The sequence below is a fragment of the Lepus europaeus genome, chromosome 7 (assembly GCF_033115175.1).
Source record: "Lepus europaeus isolate LE1 chromosome 7, mLepTim1.pri, whole genome shotgun sequence".
Taxonomy (NCBI): domain Eukaryota; kingdom Metazoa; phylum Chordata; class Mammalia; order Lagomorpha; family Leporidae; genus Lepus; species Lepus europaeus.
In genome coordinates, this window is record NC_084833.1 from 34,670,967 (window position 1) to 34,690,585 (window position 19,619).

A 19,619-nucleotide genomic window follows, 5' to 3' on the forward strand; every position below is an offset into this window, starting at 1 on the left:
TTATGGGTACTAGATTATAGCTAGAAAAGAATAAGAAGTTCTAGGTTCTAATTGCACAGTAGAGTGACAATAGATAATACACTGTACATTTCTCTATTAGAAAATCCTGGAATACAGGATTTTGGATGCTTTGATGAAATGTTAAATGCTTGAGAGGATAAATTTATTGACCCAGATTGCATCTGAAACAATATATACAGGTAATAAAACCAGAAGATAATACCACATAAATATGCACAATTTTTATGGCTATTAAATATTTTTAATAAAAAATGCTGCCATTGCACAATAAAGGTGCTAGTGTTATATATAAATAGTGTTGGCATCACTTGGTCAGCCATTGAAGTGTGTCTTGTTCAATAGGCTTGAAAAACCCTGTGGTCACAAATTATTCTACCAGGAGCATTTGCAGCAACATACAATTCCTCTCCTGGAAAATGCTCTGTGGCAAGTGGGTGGTATCACATTCAACTTCTTAAGATAAAACTGCAGCTGGGCCCAAGCTGACTTTGGCGATGATCCTTTTTGCCTAGGGTGCTGCAGATCTATCTGTCCCTAAGGCTGTCACCAAATGCCTACGATGTTGGTGCAAAGACTGGAAGCTGGGCATTGGCTCAATTGCTGCTGGTGAGCCAGTAGTACCTGTTAGATCTCTAAAAACTGGGCATCGTGGGAGGGAGGAGAATTCTTCCAGCTCTCTTCTGGGAAGTTCAGAGATGGCATCTGGCAGCAGCTTTCACTTTTAGTTGAAACCATTGAATTTCACTTTCAGTTGAACTATTGAACTTTGTAATAGGAAAATTATCTAATCAAGGCTCTAGTTTTCGGTGATGATTAAAAATAGTAGCTCTGGAATGCTTAAGACTTCAACTTACTAAGCAGAGAAGTTCATAAAATATGCATTGAGAAGAGTCCTACTAATGAATGTATTGGTTGTAGCATCTTTCTCTGTAGAAACTGAACATCTGTATTTCCTATATACAAATACATTTGTGTACACATACACACACATGCACAAAAAAAGGAAGGTCTCAAACTGAATATAGATGCCAGTGCTTACTGAATACTTTTGGCCATCTAAAAAACAAATAAAACCCTGGGCATGTTTGCATGTGAGTTGAATGCCCTAGCTAACAATTGCTCTCATAGCTGACCTTGTTTTCTATTGAGGGCACAGAGAAGCCACATTATTAAGCATACTGGGTCAACCTGAGGTTCATGTAACATCATTTTTCTTTCTATGGAGATGAAAAGGTCTTTAGCTAGATTGTTTTCTTTTTGTTCCTCACCGGGTAGGGGGTAACATGATTTTTGCATGACTACAGATCTGCTCTATAAATAAGCAGATTCAGTCTTTTGTTTTAAATGTAATCAGCAAGATTGCATTTGCATTGCTTGTAAGTGAATCACATAAGTGAAATTACATCGTCTGCATCTCATTTGGTACCATAAAATGTTATGGGATGCAGGCTGTTTTTCTCCAAGTAAAGTGTCTTGAGTTAGTATTAGGGTGCGTGTTTCATTTTCCTTTGTGATCAAATTTGTTGCATTCTGCAAAGCTAGGCTCATATTTTTACTTACGGTAGTTGCTAGAGAAATACTTGTTCATGTCCTCCAGAATGAGCTCAGATATTGGTTCAGTAGGGGGTAAATGGGAGTTTTAAGTCTATCTCGTGTCTTATAGCAAGTGATTGCTAATCACTTTCTGTCACTTGTGACAACTTCTGCTTACTAAGAGTAAATGCTATTCAGTGTTGCTTGGAAGTACAAAGCAATCTGAAGCTTTTCAGGCAGTTAGCTACAGAAAATGTTTTACATAATTTAAAAAGTTAGTCTTTTTTTAGTGACTGTTATGAAATACATAGCTTAATTAGCTCTTTGAAAGGGATCCTTAAGGCAGATGACTCAAACTTGTTTTGAGGTTTCTCTACCAATTTCCTTGAAAGTAAATAGTTTAACACAACGATAATAATTGCCAACTTCAGAAATCAGTAATTTCAGTGACAAATGAGACTGTCTTATTTTGCAAATCACCTGCCCTCTCCACTGAGGTTTTCTTAATTCATGAATTTTTAAGATGGAAATAAAAAATGGTATAAGTTCTTAGATGACCTATTACAATGTGGTTACCCACAAAGCCTCTGTTTATTAACTACATTATTGACAAAAACCTACTAGGCAACAGGCAGCTATAGCATTAATTACACCCTTTGCTTAAATGTGAAAACTGTTTTCAAAAAGGAAAGGCATGCCAGTTACAGTAGTACACCAACAGAGTGTAGGCACTTGATAACAAATGATGATCTGTGGATTTTGAGGCAGTATTAAAACATGTTTCATATGGAATAAACAATAGAGGGAAATGGGAAGAAATAAATGTAATGAATGGTAAATTAAAATACAAATGTAGGAATTTTTTTTTCTGTTAAAAGATGTTATGCATTTTAAATCAAAAAAGGAAAGCTTTCTAAAATAGCTTATGATTTTTTTCAGTAAGACTTTGAAAAGTATTTACAGTTTGGTGTTCTCATATTATTTTTCAAATGCATCAAAAATATTTCTTGAGGAAGGAAATTGAGTGTAGTTTCTTTTTCAATTAGTGAATTTTAGTTCAAGCATACCATACAAATGTAGAAATGTTCATGTTTACAGTTTAAGGCAGCAAATTTCTACAAAGCCAAATACCTGTGTGACTAGTATTGGGTGTAGTTTTAAAGATCATTTTAGTTTGCAAAATAATGTCATAAAGCATTAAAGATTATTGCAATCTATAATCAATTTTTACTAAAAATCATAATCACCTTTGTTACTGTTGCTTTCTAATATTGGCTTACAAAGAAGGTGATTATGCACCTTGAGACCCCCATGGCCTCCTGTAGGTTCTGCTGCAGCAGGCTCCTCCAGTGTGGCTATTGTCATTTTCATTTCTACTGCTCTCCAAGGAGTGTTTCTCATGGGTAGCCACTTAAGATACCCTGAAAGCTGCTCTCTGCAATTTGAAAAATTATCTGGATAATATTTCTAAATTGATGACCTTCCTGAGTTTAAACAATTTTTTTGTCTAGCTTTAAAGATATCTTTATTTTCTATTCTATTCATCACCATTTTCTCACAGAAAAAATTAACCATGCTTGTCCCACTTCAAATGAGCTGCTGCACTTTGAAACTAGATCCTTCTTTTGGCTGTAATTGTCCAAATGAGGAGCACCAGGTTTGCTAACTATTTGAAAAGAATTGGTTGTGACTATAAAGCATTTTTTGGCTTCAGTTTTTTCTTGTCAAATTTTGGTGTGTTACCAAGCTAGGAGAAAAGAAGGAGGAAGGAAGGAAGGGAGGGAGGGAGGGAGGGAGGGAGGGAGGGAGGGAGGAAAGGAGAGAGAGAGGAAGTGAGGGAGAGAGGGGAAGGGAAGGCTAGGATAGAGAGGAAGGACAGATGGAGGGAAGTGGGAGAGAGAGAAAGAAAAGAAACAGAAATAAAGGAAAAACAGAATTTACAAATTTAATGAGCAAAGAAGCTATGAGTAGCTTAACTGTAGCTTTGGAGGAAACAGAAAAACATAGGATGATCCCCCATAGTTGAACCTAAGAAAAAATGATTTTATTTGAAGTGTCATTATAAACTATGGAGTCAGTTTTTTATTTTGTTTTTAAAAAAATGTATCAAATGATAATTTGCATACATATATACATGTGTAGGTGTGTTGATGTCTGTGTTCTGTTGGGTGTTGTTCTTACCTACTCTTCAATATCAACGTTGCTGAGAACAGTTGTAAAAATCACCTCTTCTGGAGCTTGACATTGGAGCCGGTTCATGGGCATAGGAGGAAGAAGCTCTCCATTTTGCAGCCACAGAAATCATATTCATTCATACCTTCCTAGCAAGGAACTAGGATTCCAGATCAATATACTCAGAGAATAAAATTCATTCATGAGTTCTCACGTTGAATTTCTCAGTCTGTTCTCTAGACTCTTTAGAGCTATCAGCTAAATGTCTTCTGTGACTGGATCCCTCATAGTTACAGCCATGAAGAGTTCTCCTATACCTAGTACTAGAGCAACTTCATACTTATCCACTAAGATATTAGACTGACTACTGAAAAGCTGATGGTTAGATCAACAGTTGATCCAAATGATCCATATTTTCATGGGAAATATGGTCTATAAGCAGAGAGTCTGAAACTGTTGCCTTTCTGTTGTTAAGAGAACCATGATGGCTGATTAGAGCTGTTTACTGTTTACTTACCAAACAGTGTCTCTTAAAACAAGGAAAACTAACCATAAGATAATAAAATAGGAAAATAACAGTTGTAATAGGTTATTTGGCAATGTGTATATAACTTCACAATAACTAGGGATGAACATTTCCAAATGAACATGAATTATAGCTTTGTTTATTTATTATTTTACTTATTTGAGAAATAGAGCTCTCATTTGTGGGTTCACTGCCAAATGCCTAAAATAGTTGGGTCTGGGCCAGGCCAAAGGGAGAAACCAGGAACCTGATCCAGATCTCTCATGGGGTGGCAGAGACCCAACCATTTGAGCCACCACTTGCTGCCTCCCAGGGTGTGCATTTTAGGAAGCTGGAATTGGCTAATCCTCCGCCTTGCGGCGCCGGCACACCGGGTTCTAGTCCCGGTCGGGGCACTGATCCTGTCCCGGTTGCCCCTCTTCCAGGCCAGCTCTCTGCTGTGGCCAGGGAGTGCAGTGGAGGATAGCCCAAGTGTTTGGGCTCTGCACCCCATGGGAGACCAGGAGAAGCACCTGGCTCCTGCCATCGGAACAGCGCGGTGCGCCGGCCGCAGCGCGCTACCGCGGCGGCCATTGGAGGGTGAACCAACGGCAAAAGGAAGACCTTTCTCTCTGTCTCTCTCACTGTCCACTCTGCCTGTCAAAAAAAAAAAAAAATAAATAAATAAAAAAAAAAAAAAAAGGAAGCTGGAATTGGAAGTGGAGCTGAGACTTGAACCCAGGCATTTCAAGATAAGATCTGAGCCTCCCAGCCACATTGCTTGTAAGGCCGAATGTCTGTCCTCTGTATCTCTGTTCATTTTACTATTTTGAAAGCTGATCATTTGTCTTGAGCTATAATCAGTGAAAATATTGGTGAATTTCCAAAAGTATATTTGAATTAATATATTTCGTATTGTAGAAAATTGTACATTGTCTCCAAGAAAAAGTTTTAATTGTTACCTCTAGGTTTTCTCTTTTTGTTATTGCTGTATCTTGGTTAAACACTGCTTTTTGGAAAACACTTCTCTTTCTTTTAGAACATTTTCTATCTTCTGGACTATAGGGTATGCAGCCGAAGGTAGAACAGGGAAGCTAGATTTAAAAAGACAAGTTGTTCAGCACAAGAAAAAAATCACAGAGCTAATAATATAATAACCAGTATCATTTATTGTACCAAGTGCAAATTGCCTTAATACATTATTTTATTTCTCAGCATAACCCTAGGAAGTAGGTTATTCCCATTTCTTCTTTATTTGAAAGGCAGAATCACACACGCACACACAGAGATATCTTCAATCTGTTTATTTACCTCCCAGATGCCTACAGTAGTTGGTGTGGAGCCAGGCCAAAGTCAGGGGCCAGGAATTCCAACTGGGACTCCCATGCATGCGGCAATTACCAGGTGGACGTGAGCCATCATCTGCTGCCTCCCAGGGTGTGTGTGCATTAGCAGGAAGCTGGATTGTAATAGGAGGTGGGATTGAGTCCCAGTCACTCCAAAATGGGATGCAGATGTTTCAAACTGCAGCTTAACCTGCTGTGCCACAAAGCCCACCTTGGTTATTCATATTTTGCAGATTAAAAAAACAAAGCTTCAGAGGCCACCAGGGGTGACATGGGTGTCACAGCTTATCACTGACACCAAAGTTCGCATGAATCTATGGGTCTCGGTAGTTGTCAAGGAGGCAGTGACAGATCCATGGATATAAAAGCTTGGATTTTGGCACTTATATTTTCCAAAACAGTGCTCATGATAAAATCATGTGGAGCTGAAGTCATGAAGAAGCATGAGGCAAATACAGTCCAGAACCACAAACATATTTTTGGAATAGTTTCCACTGATTGGGACACTGTAGCGCAGCATGGCCTAGGACGACTTCTTTTTTTTTTTTTTTTTTTTTTTAAGGGAAAGAGTTTATTGATGAGGGAAACCTGTCAGACCAGAGGGAAAGAGTGAAGAAGGAAAGAGAGCATGAGAGAGCGAGTGCACGAGAGAGACGAGGGAGAGAGAGAGAGAGAGAGATCCAGAGAGCCGTGTGTTCAGGAACAGGTCCTCTTAACACTTTGCTGAGAGGCGGGCAGGGAAGTAGGAGCAGTGAATCCCATTAGGATGGAGGCAGAGCTGACACTGGTGGTTCGGCCATGGGGTTACCTGGCTTCCAGTAATGGCGGCGGGGGGGGGGGGGGAGGGCTAGAGCTTAGGATATTGTCCGAGATGTAGATCACACCATAGATAAGACTGTGCCATTTTACTAACATTCCCCCCTTTTGTTTTTTTTTTTTTTTTTTTTTATAAAGCAAGAGTTGTGTGGGATTGCATTAGCCCCAAAAGTCCAGGAGGGGTAGAGGGATGATGATCTGTGTTTAGAGCTACTTCCTGCTGACATGGGGTGAGGAGGTACTCTCTACTGTCATGGGTTGATGTCTCAAGCCTCTGTCTCCTGGGTGGGAACTGAGTATATCCCTGTAGCAGCATTTGGTTGACCGCACCTGGTTGGTGAAAGCCTTGGTTTGTTCTATTATCACCTCCTATAAACACTTAAACAGACATGGTAGTATAAAAGACAGGGTGAGAATAACAACCAATGAGCCTAAGACTGGCAATAACCAAGTAATGAGATGATTTTACAGAGGAGAGAAATTGGGGGTGAGGGGGTCTCTGGATCCTTGTGAAGATTGTTTGATGGACGTGATTTAAAGATGATCCCAACCAAGACTGGGCTAAAGGCCACTCATCTTTTGCAGGTAGAGGGGTGTGTGGAGAAAATCTGAACAATCATACAACCTTAGCTGGGGGAGAGGACCATCAATACGCACAGGTCGGAGTAGAGCCATTGAAGTTAGAGTGGAGGCTATGATTACAAAGGACTGAGGCCCCAAGTGGGCTAGACAGGGTCTAGGATGACTTCTTTACACAGACAGCAAGAGATTTTGTGGAATTCGTTATTAGGAGGCTGGGGAACAGCATGGGGTAAAGCATATTGGATGGAGAATCCAGGGGTGTAGACCTCAGTTCCCTCATCTATAAAATGAGCCTACTGCTGGTTAGAGCAAATAGTCTCCAAGGATCTGTGCATGTCAAGCATTCTAAGCGTTTCAGCTGAAGTTACCTAGAATTCCTTGGGTTAGTTCCTGCTCTTTCCACTCAAAGGCTGCAGGGATTGGATGGTAATGCAGGAGGTATTTCCATGGAGATACCACACTCTTGGACCATGGAATTACAGAGGGAACACTCACGGCTATTAACTTATCCAGCTAAATACCCAAAACTGAGTGGAAAAATTTAACACAGAAAAGCTTTTCTCAACCTCAAGGTATACTTGAGTACCTGTGGAAGAAAGGAATATCCTCAAAGGACATGTTAAAAATAGAAGTATTAAATAAAGATGTAGAGCCTTGGCCCTGTACTGACTGGAGTGAATAATCTGAGAGTCTGTGGGGATGTGTCAAGGATTTGTTTCTTTGATTGCCTCATAGATGTGAATAAGGGTCTGAGAGATTCTATGCTGGAGAGCCTCTGCTTGCAGTATTGCTGCGGATTCATACTTTGCTATCAATATCTGAGTCTGATTTTCTTTTCTTGTGTTAAAAATAAATGAATTGATGTATCTTGATGTCACTAAAGCCAGCGAACAGTAATGTTGCAGTGGTGTTTGGAGTAATTTGGCTTTTGAGTGGCATGTTATGTTTGAGTGACCGGAAATAGTTTCTATTGGGAAGGAGAAGAGAATTCTAACATTAAAAAAAATCACTCTTGGTTGAGGAAAGCTATTAGTCTTGTGGGGTAAGTTACATAGATGATGAGAATTTGAGAATTCTGCTTCTGTACACAGTAGTATAATGAGCAAAACAGCGACAGCTAAGAGATTACCTGGGTTCTTCGTCATGTGGACAAGGCAGAGAGTGAAAATCGGAATTTATTTAAGTTAGAAACCTTCTGTTGAAGTGTTTCGGGGGGCGGGGGAGAGTTTCCAATAGAGGAAGATCCTAAGGGGCAGGGGTAGTGGGGTTTTTAAGCACAATTTGGGGAAAAAAGCTATCAATCACTACAAGACAGGGACAAACCCATAAAAGACCTGATTTGTAATCTTACTTACCCTATCTGGCTTGCTTACAATGAAACAAAAAGGCTATCAGAAGGGTGGGATAGGTGACTTGTTTTACAGTAAACGGGGAGCTCAGAAGGATGGAGTCACCACTCTTCTAGTCTCATGGTAAGATTGGAAGCTCCCAAGGAATAGGGCAGGAACTTTCAATATTACTAAAGATAACTTTTGGGGGAAGCAAGCATTTTGCACCCTCAGTTTCCAGCAGGACCCACCTGACTGCCTATTATGTCTGATCCTCACAGTGGCACCCAGGAAATGGCAGAGAAGGTAGTTAAGACCAGCTATGCCGGGGAATCCTGGAACCTGTCTGTGCATTTGGACAGCTGCCAGTCTGGAAAGGATAAGAGATTGCCTGGCTGTGTGGCTCTCTGTTCTGTCAGACTGGGGACAGGGAGGCCAGCAGATACTATTTGGCTTAAGTGAAGGCCGCAGTGGGGTTCTTGTAACCCAAAGAGAGTACAGTAGCAAGTGGCAGGCCTTGGATGGGTACTCTGGAGTATCAAGGCAGAAACTTTAAAGTATGAGAATACTTAAAAAAGTGGAAACAGTAGGTAAGTTTATTTTAGTACAAAAATGCTTGAAATCCATGCATAGTTTTTTTTTTCCCCTAATAGGCATTTTCCATGAACTTTTTGAAGACCTGTAGTAGGATCCTTAGCTTAAAGGAACAAGGCAAGGACACATTGGTTGCAGACTCTGGAATTTTGGTGTGATATCAAAACTTTGTAACAGGAAGGTGGCAGACACCCTGTTTTCTAGAATAGAGGTTCTAGAAAGCAGAAGGAAATGTCAAATGACTTCTCACTGGTTGCTTGAGGCCTGAGTTAGCGTTTTCTGAATACTACTTCAAGTCAGGGGCCTTGTCTTGCACTGAGCTGAGTGGTGGACATAACGCTGCCTTGGCTGTGGTAGATCACTGGCATGGGGGCAGAGAACCCTGCTCTGCAATTGATGGAAATCCACCAAGTCCCTGAGGGACTCTTAACTTGGGCAGGCTGCCGGAAGACAAACCAAGGGGTCCATGAAGGAGGTGCTTTTTCTCTCCAGTCCCTATTTGCTCATAAAGTTAACAGAAAGAAACAGTAGTCCTAATTCCTTAATCTCTAGGTCCTTGACCTTATGTTTATTATTATTTATGTTTGCACAGTCTGACTCTCTGAAAACTTCCTTCTCCTTGGATTACACACTTTTGCTACTGTCATCAATGAGATGGTGCTTGTAGTTGTAGATACAATATTTAATACTTAAAAAGCCTTTTGAACTGGCTATTTAGCCCTCTTTCATGAGGCTTGGATCAGAATGCAGGCCAGCTTTTTTGTGACAAGCTTATTCTTTTCCATTGGGCCATCTTGACTTTGAAATTTCTCTTTTTCAATATTGTTTTTTTTTTTTAAGTGATGATAAAGTTTCAAAATTCTGGCCAAGATACCTAGAAATTCATAAATGCTGTCTTCTCTGCTTAACCTTGTTTCTTAAGACTACACCACAATCCCTAAATTGAAATTTAGATCTTAACCTGGTGGTCACGCATGAGCATGAAGATTCTGAATGAACCCTGGTAATTGTCCTTTCTGACTGTAACGTAACATTCTGTGACCATAAGCAGCATCTACATTTTTTCATACCTAACCCTTGGCCTTTCTATTTTTTTTTCCTGAAAGAAAATATAATGAACATGATACATTACTTTAAAAGTAGGTTTTATAGTGCGGTTGATGGTAAATGGTGGTGATGGAACAGTGAATTTAGGAAATAAACTTTGTAGGGGAAGAGGAGAAAAGACCCTATTCAGCATCTCTGCTCTTGGTTTGCCTTGGAACAGTGACTGCCAAGGTGGGAGGCGTTTCTGCTCTTCCCTGCACTCACTGTGGGTGGCCAGGGCTGTAGAGAACATTATTTTATTTATCTTAGAGGAGTTGCTGTAATTGTTGACCAGAACTGCTGGCATTTGGGGCTCACACATCACCGGACTCATGGTCTGTTGGCATTTGAAGAGTAGGACCCATGCTGTTTCTCATCTACAGTGAGAAGTTCTGTATAGTTCCCCAAATGGCCCAGTTCAGGACCATAGGCAGCCCCCATTGTTAGGGCTGTGCATCTAAAACTTGTCTGGCCTGACAGCTTAAAAGTCTTACTGGGGAGTTCCGCAAAGGAAAGCAGTTATAGAGATTATGACAAAACTAACTCATGAAATATCCTGCAGCCAGTGAAACTCCATAAAGAGTCCATGGTGACATTGAAAATGCTTAAGCCATTATAATGGCTTAAGTGAAGCAAAAAAAGTGAGAAGATATCAAAATATTACTAATAGCTGTTTTATCTTTCTTTGCTATCTATCTATGTGCTCTCAATTTTACTAAAGTTAATTATCCCAAACTTTCTTATGTATATATTTTGTAATTAGAGGGAAATAAGGTTTTTTTTTTTTTTTTTTTTTTTTCAGAAAAAATAGTTTCTTCTACTTTTGGGAAACTCCTTTGTGGATCAGGGTAATTCACTTGTCTCTTGCCATCCTGGTTTCTTGGATGACTCCTGTTCGACTGAATTTACACATTACATTTTATAAAATAACACCTACTTGATGCCAGCACTGAGGTGACATAGAAGACTTGACAGTTTTAATAGTACCAGGTGAACGATAATTTTAAGAGGTGGAATTGACTTATGGGTCACAAAGTGGCATGTGCTTTCCCAGGTCAGGTGCTGGGTGCTTTATTATCTGTTTGTGTGAGACCTGCATTCAGAACACTTCATCAGCGAGAATTTTCATATTTTGTCAACCCAGTGAATTTAGGGCAGACCTGAGAAACTTTGCAGACACAGAAATAACAAAAAAGCAGCAACAGTCAGAATAACTATTGGCCCTTTACACTGTGTTAGTGCAATCTCAGTCTCCCCTAGAAACACCCTTATAAAGGAGTCTTACAGTTTATATAAACATGAGAAAACTAAAGTAGGAGATTTATTAACTTGCCCATATTCAGGGGTTGTCATTTTGGGTATTTGGGATTTAAATCTATGTTGTTGGTCTCCAGAACTTGCTATGCTCATAAAGTTTTCTAGGGAGTCTAGTAAAGTTCCTGCAGGAATTTATATTAAACCATCTGTTTTTCTTTTAAATGAAATAAGAGACAGAAGCAAATGATATTTGGAGCAGTAAAAACACCTGACAAAAGATAGCACTTTCAAGTTTTTAGTATTTTCTTTTTGACAAAAGTGAAGTGGACAAAACTGGGATTTCAGAAGTTTCTGAGATACCTGAAAGTGTAGAAAACTTGTATTTCTTCAACTTAGCATTGAGTTTGCATAGGAAAGTGTTGGGTTTGCAGGTAGTATAATAGCTAGTAAGTCAGGGAGTCCGACAGGCTACCCTTGTAATTAAGGCCTCACCATTTACAGTGTTTCTGACTCTGGGGAAATCATTTCACCTCATAAGCCCAATATTTCTCATCTGTAAGATGGGATCAATAATAGCTACCTTATTAGGAGTCTTGCAAGGACTATGTGAGGTAATGTCCATAAAGTACTTGACACAGTGCCTGACTCATGGCACTAGCATTCACTGATGGTGGCGATTATTACTACTGGCGGTGGGGAGGCCTGCAGCCTGGGTCTAGTTGTGCTACTACCATTGACCACGAGCAAGTCACTCAACCCCTCTGGGTCATAGACTCTAAAGGGAATAACGGGAGTGTTATTGTAAGTTGAGGATGAAATGCAACTGTATCTGCAGCAGTTTTTTGAACGTGTATGAAGGCCTTTACTAATGTACCTGATACAGATGGAAGGGCTCAGGCGGCAGGTCAGAGTCCACTAGGGGCTCCCCAAGAGGAATCCGGCTTGCATAGAACTGGGTGAATGGGTGGCACTCAATGCTGAGTAAGGAAGAGCTTTCACCCAGAAACCTAGGGTGCTATTCACAAACTTTCCTGATTTGAGGCCTCTCGTCAAGAAAGGGCCAGCTCTGACCTGGACCTGATGGAGAATCTAATGGCTGCTTTTCCAGACTGTGTGCTTTCTGGTTAATAAGTCTGACTGGGGTTTACTCAGAGGTTAGGAAGAGCCCATTTCCTCAGCCCTGCAAGCTGTGGAATAATTGAGGGTCGGGTGTGTGTGTGTGTGTGTGTGTGTGAACTTGTCCATACCCTAAGGCCAAGTGCTTATAAAAATGATCTGCATCCTAAATTGCCACTAGTGCTTAGTAAAGTTTGGCTTTGGCAAACTCCCATCAGAATTCCTGGCTACACTCACATCCTCTCTGTAGAACTAGAATGGGAGGGCTGACCAGCTCTGGGTCCTGTACAAACATTTAACAGTCAGGGCAAATGAAGAGAAATTATATTCTAGTCCCGCTGCACGTACTCAGATGGATTCAAGATTCTCAACATGTTTCCTTACCAAAGGGGTGGGAAAGGCAGAATAATTTCTTTGGAACCGAAGGCTGATTTGTAGTTTTGTAGTTGGGGGCTATAAATCTTTTCAGTGACTGTTTCTCAGGCCACCATTCACTCCAGATTCCTACAGGAATCATGTTGTCTCCACAGAACAGTGCCAGCTCCAGTGCTAATCAAATTTAATCTATCAGCCAGAACTACTTTCCTACAACGGACATCTGGGGGCATTGCTTATTAAAATGTTGAGTCTTTAGCATTCTTCAGAGCAAATCTGAAGGCTTGGTGGAGGCTGTCTTTTTATTATTATTTTTATTTTTAAAGAGCAAGTTAATATGGAAGTGAGAAGGGGGCTAATTTGAACTTAACGTGCCCCCTTGGCTACCCCTCCCCAAAAGATGATTTAAAAACAGGCAGTGAGCCAGAGAATTTCCAAGGCTAACTTTCTCACGTGGAAGAGAAAAATTATTGCAGTGCCCTTTAGCTAAGTACACTCACTTCAGCATTTATGGATAGCGGCAGTCACGTGTTCACCTCTTGGTGAGGAAGAGAGCTTGAAACAATCACACGGCCAAACCTCTGGGGGCTGGGGCTGGAATGATATCTGATAGTAGGGCACAGGGAGTACCTGTAAGGCTTTTTTTTGTGTGTGTGTGTGTGGTTTTTTTTTTTTTTTTTTTTTTGTTAAAAAAACCTTTTTTTTTTTTTTTTAAATAGGAAAAGGCTTTTCAAGGAAGTTATCTTCCTGCCCAAAAGTCAAAGTGGACTAACCTCCTTTTCATCCTTTCCCTCATTGCTGTAGCAGAGAGAGACAGCTGACATTCCTGAGTCTTAGCAGACCTGGAGGCTTGTACAATAGGCCATGATGCAAAATGCCCTCTTAACAAGAGTGGGTCTTCACAGGAGTGCAGGCAGGAGTGAAAAGGAGCCAACAGAATTATGTAAATCTTGTGGATAAAGACTTTCTAGTAAACTTTTAGCAAATGTTGACACAGAACTGAGATTTATTTGAAGTTTATTCCCTTATCAAAAGTATCCAGGACTGCTCCCTTTGGCAGCACATGTGCTAAAACTGGAACGATACAGTGAAGATTAGCATGAGCCCTGTGTGAGGATGACACACAAAGTTGTAAAACATTCCTTGTTTATCACTGTACCCCATAAAAATGTACAAGCATTACATGTTAATAAAAAAATTTAATAAGAAGTATTCACAAAATGAACTAATTTGAAATAGAACCTATGGAATTTTGATGTGGGACCAATAATATAGAAATGACAAATAACCAGGTACAGAAGGAAAGTGGGTTTGTTCAGGATGAGAACTTGGTTATAACTGGATTTGTGTATGATTTTCACCTATAGATAGGAGATTTTGTATGTGTGTGTGTGGTACACACTGAATATTAAGTTACTGTTAATGGTGGATTGTGTCAAGTTTGGTCTATGTAATATGTGATCTGTACTTTGGGTTCATTCATTCTTGGCTAATACCTGTTTTGTTGTTTATAAAGTTTGGAATAAAACAACTACTTGTTCTTGAAGGGTACCTGAACCAGGGAAATGGATATCATTGTCATCTGATGCTCTGATGTCCAGAGTTTGTGAAAACTGGTACCTGGAGCATGCGTTCCTACTTGGTTTTAGTCATCCATAATACAGGTGTGAAGGAGAGAATAAACAGAAGCTTTAACAAATTTAGGAAAATTTAGATCAGCTTACAAATGCACTGTTTTCTGGGGAATTACCATCTTTGTAAATTTGGTACTGTGACTCATCTCTTCCTATACCGCTTCTAAAAATTTAGAAACTGGTCCTCTTCTGTTGAGTGGGTTCTGAGAACCCTGGTTCTAGGCTTGGTGAACTGCTAGACTTTCAAGGCCCAGGTAGAGTGCAGTGTTTTTTTTCTTTTTTTAAGAAAACTTTTATTTAATAAATATAAATTTTGTAGGTACAGCTTTTGGAATATAGTGGTTCTTTCCCCCATACCTGCCCTTCTACCACCATTCCCATCCCACCTCCTACTCCTTCTCCCATTCCATTCTTCATTAAGATTCATTTTTAATTATATATAGAAGATCTTTATATACAGAAGATCAACTCTATACTAAGTAGATTTCAACAGTTTGCACCCACACAGACACACAAAGTATAGCGTACTGTTTGAGACAAATTTTACCATTAATTCTCATAGTACAACTCATTAAGGACAGAAGTCCTACATATGGAGCAAGTGCACAGTGACTCCTGTTGTTGATTTAACAATTGACACTCTTATTTATGACGTCAGTGATCACCCAAGGCTCTTGTCATGAGCTGCCAAGGCTATGGAAGCCTTTTGAGTTCACAAACTCTGACATTATTTAGACAGGGCCATAATCAAAGTGGAAGTTCTCTACTCCCTTCAGAGAAAGGTACCTCCTTCTTTGATGGCCCATTCTTTCCACTGGGATCTCACTCACAGAGATCTGTCATGTAGGCCAATTTTTGCCAGATGTCTTGGCTTTCCATGCCTGAAATGCTCTCACAGGCTTTTTAGCTAGATCGGAATGCCTTAAGGGCTGATTCTGAGGCCAGAGTGCTATTTAGGGCATTTGTCATTCTATGAGTCTGCTATGTGGCCTGCTTCCCATGTTGGATCATTCTCTCCTTTTTAATTCTATGGATTTTTTAAAAAGATTTATTTATTTATTTGAAAGTCAGAGTTATACAGAGAGAGAAGGAGAGGCAGAGAGAGAGAGGTCTTCCATCTGCTGGTTTACTTCCCAATTGGCTGCAACAGCTGGAGCTGCACCAATCTGAAGCCAGGAGCCAGGAGCATCTTCTGAGTCTCCCATGTGGGTGCAGGGTCCCAAGGACTTGGGCCATCTTCTACTGCTTCCCAGGCCATAGCAGAGAGCTGGATTGGAAGTGGAGCAGCTGGGCCTCAAAATGATGTCCATATGGGATGCTAGCACTGCAGGCGCCGGCTTAACCAGCTATGCCACAGTGCCAGCCACCTCCATATATTGTTATTAGCAGACACTTGGTCTTGTTTATGTGATCCTTTTGGCACTTATTCCTATCTTTATGATCAGTTATGTGCTTAAAATTATCACTTTAACTAGTCAGATGGCATTGGTACCTGCCAACTTAATGGGATTCGGAGACCCATGGCAAGTTTTTAGCTTTACCCTTAGAGGTAAGTCTGAGGGAATGTATGCTGAACTGTATATCTCCTGTCTCTCTTATTCCCACTCTTATTTTTTTACAGGGATCAATTTTCCATTGGATTTAAACACCTAATAATAAATCTGTGTTAAGTAAAGAGTTTAACCAATGGTATTAAGTAGAAAAAGAAATAGTAAATAGAATCAAATAGTAAGGTGTTCCTTGACAGTAAGGACAAAGGCTGATCAAGTCATTGCTTCTCAATGTCAATTTCACTTCTATAGGTTTCCTTTTAGGTGCTCAGTTGTCACAGATCAGGGAGAAAATATATTTGTCCCTTTGGGACTGGCTTATTTCACTCAGTATGACATTTTCCAGATTCCTCCATTTTGTTGCAAATGACTGGATTTCATTTTTTTTTTACTGCTATGTAGTACTCCATAGAGTACATATCTTATAATTTCTTTATCCAGTCTTCCATTGATGGGCATTTAGGTAGATTCCATGCCTTAGCTATTGTGAATTGAGCTGCAATAAACATGGGGGTGCAGACAGCTCTTTTATTTGCTGATTTTTTTTAAATTTTTTTTATTTTTGACAGGCAGAGTGGACAGTGAGAGAGAGAGAGAGAGAGAGAGAAAGGTCTTCCTTTACCATTGGTTCACCCTCCAATGGCCGCCGTGGCCAGCGCACCGCACTGATCTGAAGCCAGGATCCAGGTGCTTCTCCTGGTCTTCCATGGGAGTGCAGGGCCCAAGCACTTGGGCCATCCTCCACTGCACTCCCGGGCCACAGCAGGGAGCTGGACTGGAAGAGGGGCAACCGGGACAGAATCTGGTGCCCCAACCGGGACTAGAACCTGGTGTGCTGGCGCCGCAGGTGGAGGATTAGCCTATTGAGCTGCAGCGCTGGCCCTTATTTGCTGATTTTTTTTTCCCTTGGGTAAATTCCCAGGAGAGGGATGGCTGGGTCATATGGTAGGGCTATATTCAGATTTCTGAGGTATCTCCAAACTGTCTTCCATAGTGGTTTACCAGTTTGCATTCCCACCAACAGTGGATTAGGGTACCTTTTCCCCTACATCCTCACCAGCATTTGTTGTTTGTTGATTTCTGTATGAAAGCCATTATAGCCGGGGTGAGCTGAAACCTCATTGTGGTTTTGATTTGCATTTTCCTGATGCCTAGTGATCCTGAACAATTTTTCATGTGTCTGCTGGCCATTTGGATTTACTCTTTTGAAAAATGTCTGTTAAAGTCCTTGGCCCATCTCCTAAGTGGATTATTTGTTTTGTTGTTATAGAGTTTCTTGATCTCTTTGTAGATTCTGTTTATTAATCCTTTATCAGTTGTATAGTTTGCAAATAATTTCTCTCATTCTGTCGGTTGAGTGCATCGCTCTTTCGTGATGACCTCCCCATCCCCAAGCAGAGCTAAATCCTCACAGATGAGAAATTCGATAATGACAGCTCACACTTAACTGAACACTTGATATGCTTTGGGACCTTTTCAAAGGTATTTTAGTCTATTTTATATTGCCACAACAGACTACTGAATAATTTACAAAGAAAAACTATTTACCGTACTTTTGAGGCTGGTAAGCCCATCATCAATGAGCAGGCATCTGGTAAGGTCCTTCTTGCTTTGTCATCCTGTGGTGGAAGCCAACAGGGTGAGAGAGAACAAGAAAGGGATGAATTTTGTTTTTGTCCTTTTAATAACAAACACACTCTTTTTTTTTTTTTTTTTAAATTTTGATAGGTAGAGTTATAGACAGTGAGACAGAGAGAAAGTTCCTCTCTCCATTGGTTCACTCCCCAAATGGCTTCCACAGCTGGCACTGCACTGATCCGAAGCCAGGAGCCAGGTGCTTCTTCCTGGTCTCCCATGCGGGTACAGGGGCCCAAGCACTTGGGCCATCCTCCAGTGCCTTCTTGGGCCACAGCAGAGAGCTGGACTGGAAGAGGAGCAACCGGGACTGGAACCTGGCACCCATATGGGACGCCGGCACCGCAGGCAGAGGATTAATCAAGTGAGCCACAGCGCCGGCCCCATAAACACACTCTTGATGATAACAAATCCAGTGTTGTGATAGTGATAATAATCCATTAATGGGAGCAGAGCCCTCACAACCTCATCATCACTTAAAGGCTCTACCTCTCAACACTGTTGCATTGGGAATTAACTTTCCAGCACATGAATCTTGGAAGATACAGTGCAATACTAACAATAACTATCAACCTTATGGAGCAAGTACTATTATCATCCCCAGGTTACAGATGAAATAACTAAAGTTTAGAGAGGTTTAACAACTTGCCCAGGGTCTCAAAACCATGTCTTGTTAGTTTCTAAAGTGACCTAAATGTGGTGGTATCTTAATCACTTTGTTCTTTGTCAGTATATGTGTATATTCATTGAATCACATTGATTATACTTTGGTTTGTGTGCTGTCCCAGGTGAAAATGTGAGGCTCAAGAAATAAAATGGCATTGTGATCACATCCGTAAAAATGAGTTTTTTTTTAAATCTTGACTTTCATACAGATATAAAATGAACACTGTCCAAAATATACTTAGCTAATTAATGAATGAGGGAGCTGAGGAAACTGTTGGAAGTTCACAGGAGACCCAGGAGTGGTTGTGGGATAAAGAAATATTGAAATAAATTTACAAGTGGACGCAAAACTGGAGCAGGAATCCCTTGATATGCCATTCATTGAAGATAATTTATTGACATCTGTAGAAAAGACTTGTTTGCATGCTTTTAGTTATCTACAAGTTACAAACTTGTAAAGTAGCCCAGTTACTAAAGCCTATCTCCTTAAGGGATTGACTCATCCCCAGGAGCTCCAGCATTACAGCAAAAGGTTGCTATTCCAAGGTGTTAAATTTTTTGCCTGTATCCCAAGAAACAGCATTTCATAGCAAACAATATATGGTTGTGGATCAAACAGACCAGAACACACACCCAAACTCCCTCCCAGGCTTAATGAGTGTGCATAAGTTAAGTTTGGAGAATACAGGAAAGCACATGTACATATACAAAAAAATCACATGGAGACCTTGAGAGAATTAATGTAAGGATATCGGAGTACCCTGGGCTCATAGTATGTATACACTGCTAAAGAGTAGGCATCATTATTAGTAAATAGAGCATCTATAAATAGAGCTAACATATGGTTACTTCTTTAACAAATGTTTGCTGAGTGACTAAATGAAGAATGGAGAAACTTTTTTCATAGAGGAGTTTGAACAGGCTACCCCAGAATATGCCACTTTGGTATATTGATTATTTTGAGCTGAGGTAGTTAAAAATAGCAAATGCTGGAAGAGATTTTTCTGAACCCCCGTTATCTGCTTAAAGCCCATCCCTCCAAAAGGAATTCTGTTGTCATCAGTCTGTTCCCTGGGATTTTTGTTAACCAGGAAAGACTGATTCTTATCACAAGACAGGAGACTAGAAGTCCACAACACTCCAAAAAAAAAAAAAAACTGCCACAAACTATTATGTCTCCCATCTGTTCTTCTAAGAGCTCATTCATCTTTCCTAAAATTATGTACTGTCTTCTAAGTTGCCTATATTCCCATCTCCCTTTCCCCTATAAAAATGGCATATAAACTCCCAAGCTTACCACTTTTTCAGTATTCACTTTTTCCACCATGACCTACACTTCGAATGTCCAAATAGTAATTATTTTAGGCTTTGTAGGATATATGGTTTTTGGTGCAGCTATAAAC

The 19,619-nt window shown here is 40.3% G+C and overlaps 1 protein-coding gene and 1 non-coding gene across 2 annotated transcripts in view; both read left to right on the forward strand.

The window, feature by feature from the left end:
• Window positions 1–19,619, forward strand: part of MPPED2 (metallophosphoesterase domain containing 2) — a 201,840-nt gene that overhangs the window by 17,335 nt on the left and 164,886 nt on the right. The window lies entirely within an intron of this gene.
• On the forward strand, window positions 13,776–13,882 carry LOC133764923 (U6 spliceosomal RNA). The gene has a single exon (XR_009866492.1). It is a non-coding gene; the product is annotated as a U6 spliceosomal RNA (small nuclear RNA).